Here is a 2903-nt window from a genome sequence, read left to right on the forward strand (position 1 = left end):
AGATAATCGCTAAATTCTCCCTTGTTCATTGCAAAAGGAAGATTCCAATCACCTTTCACCTGTAGTTATTTTTGTTTAGAGATTAGCTGGTGCCAACATGTATGTGACACTCCTTTGGTGAAAATCTAGAGTTATTATTCCAGAATTTGAAACTTATTTATAATTTAAGCCTTTTATTTAAAATAAAATAGTAAGGATAATGTAATAGTTATTTGATTAAAAATATACAAAAGAACTTATGGAGCAAAAAATTTTATAAACATCTTGCGGTTTGCTTTTACCAATGGTCATACACAGTACAAATAGAGATCATGACTCAGATCTTTGCATTCTTTTTTCTCCTGATGACCGGCATTCCTTTCTTGGTAGACATTTTCTGTTACATTCTTCTGCCATGCCTGAACATATAGCAAGAGAAAGACATAATTGACATCTTGATATTGGATGACAAGAAAATTGCAGCTTTGTTTGCTACATAGAGTAAAGTACTCAGATGTAAATTTGTAGAATCTTTGTGAAAGACATCCAAAAAATGTACCTGGAATCGCGTATGGTTGTTTGAATCCTAGGTGCTGATGGCTTCATGAGCTTGACTTCATTTACTTCGCGTCTGTTGCTGTGTATTCTTGATATGCATACTTTAGCTTCTTGGTCTTTTGCATTTTTGCCTTTGCTCTCCATGTAATTTAATCTTTCATCGTCAAGTAAAGAAAATGCTGAAAATAACACCATTAAGAGGTTCAGCTCAGATAGAAAAGATGTGTTCGGCAGTTGTTTAGGATTGCAATCATCATTTTCTCTCTCTTCTTCTTGCATCATCTCAATTTCATGATTTGTTTCTTTAGCAGGTTCTTCCATATATGCTGTGAGTAACAACCTGAATAATGAATATGGTCATTAATGTTTACTTTTGTTGCATTGATTTACAAGGAAGAAGAGAAATTGCAGAAATGAATGAAAATATTCACAAGACAAAATTGAGCCCAATACAAAAAAATTTCATAGTGGTGTCCATTCATGGAAAATACTAAATCAGAAACAGAATGAACATGCAAATTCAACGTGTCATCAACAAGTTTCACTTGCTACATGTATGTAAAATTGCCAAAACTAATCATTCAACCAAAGGCTTTGAAGAATAGGCAAATGATTTCTTGGCATTCTTGCTCTTGTTTTGCATCCATATTGCATTGTATTATAAAGGTTGATTGTATTGTTCTGTGGGAGTCACTTGGGTTTCTAAGATATAATATATATATATATATATATATATTTTTTTAAATCTGGAATAATACAAAGAGGACAAAAAATAAAAATAAAAATAAAAAACTTACCTGGTGAAGAATGAAGGTTCGCACTCCACTGATTAACCAAAGCAAGTGGCTGAATTCAAAGACTTTAGATTGCACAAATGTTTTGTAATAAACGATTGCCGTGCTCTTAACTTTATTTAATATTTACATAATTTTCAGAGTACGAAGTACGAGCTACCCCAAAGGAGAGCTAAAAAAGAAAAAAAGAAAAGAAAAAGGAAAATAAAGAGAAGGTAAACAGAGGCTCAAAATGGGCCAAAGCCCATGAAGGTTCAGAAATATCCGGTTCAAAATCTTGAGAACATTAGATGACCGTTGATTGCGTGTAATGTCGAAGAAGAGAAACTAGCCGTGCATTACTCAGTCTGTTGGCAACTTGGGGCTTTCCGTTAATTTAGTTAAATTCTTCCTTATTCGGGTTTAAGGTTAAAGAAACGTATTAAATTTTGGCATTAAAAAACATAAATAAAATATGTATGAATATATTACATATTAAATCTAATATCTGATTTATATTATAATAATGATACATAATCTCTAATCTATATGACTATATATATAGTATACTATATAATAAAATTTGGGTTTAGAAGCCGTGGTAAGTGGCTGTACCACCAAATTGCAGTAATTTTTTTAAAATAAAAATAATGTGTTATTGTCTTTTAAATAATAAAAATCCTAATTTGATTTGGATTCAAATTCTTCATTTATTTTATTATTGATACAGGATTTAAATTCTTCATTTAATCCATTTATTATTATTGATAAAAGTCCTAAGTTGATTAGGATTCAAATTCTTCATCTAATCCTTTTATTATTAATTTATTTATTATTACTTATTAAATTTTACAAAAATTTTCTTAATCCTTTTATATAAGCTTAAACAGTTGGGGAAATTACACTTTATCCCATAAAATATATCTTATTTTACACTATTTCCCTAAAATATATCCCATTATATGTACCTAGGCCTATCCACGGGTCGGGTCGGTTCGGTTTTGGACCTAACCCAGACCTGACCTGCCAGCGTCGGGTGGAAGGTGGAGGGACCCGAAATCGATGGTTGACATCAATTGGTTGAGTTGGTTTTGGGTTTAGGTGTTGGTTGGGTCGATTCGGCTAGTGGTGAAATTTTCCAGAATTTGCAAAACGTTGCCAAAATCTGTAAATTTTTGTGGACTGAAGAAGATTAGATCTCGGAGTAGCTTGCATAGTCCAGGATCGAAAGGTAAATAAGCTCCGAGGATTTCACCTACCCGAGGATGGAAGTAGAATCAAGGCTGTTAGTATCTTTCGAAGGCCTAGGGAGAGGAGAAAGGACAATAATGGGAACAGGGATGGTGGAGGGAAGCTTTCTGAAGGATATACCTCCCGCCTTCGCATTCAATGCCTTACACCAACCTTATCAGTTGCATTAATGTGGAAATGACCCCTGAACAGTCACTCCACAGCTAGCAACCTCTTTCTACCACCTTCAGCAGAGACCTAATGGGGCAAGTATCCTGGGAAAGGCCCCTTGACATAAAAGTGGAGGGCTAGGATGCCTTGAAAGGGGATATAAAAAGAAGGGAGCTCCTTAGAGGGGAGGGG

The 2903-nt window shown here is 34.0% G+C and overlaps 1 long non-coding RNA gene across 1 annotated transcript; it reads right to left on the reverse strand.

Moving 5' to 3' along the window:
- Positions 1-251: 251 nt before the first annotated feature.
- LOC112012938 (uncharacterized) lies at positions 252-1487 on the reverse strand. Its single transcript, XR_002883047.2, has 3 exons — positions 1335-1487; positions 539-877; positions 252-398 (listed from the first exon to the last, which is right to left on the reverse strand). It is a non-coding gene; the product is annotated as an uncharacterized LOC112012938 (long non-coding RNA).
- Positions 1488-2903: the final 1416 nt, after the last annotated feature.

This window comes from Quercus suber, unplaced genomic scaffold, assembly GCF_002906115.3.
Source record: "Quercus suber isolate HL8 unplaced genomic scaffold, Cork oak 2.0 scaffold_349, whole genome shotgun sequence".
NCBI lineage: Eukaryota > Viridiplantae > Streptophyta > Magnoliopsida > Fagales > Fagaceae > Quercus > Quercus suber.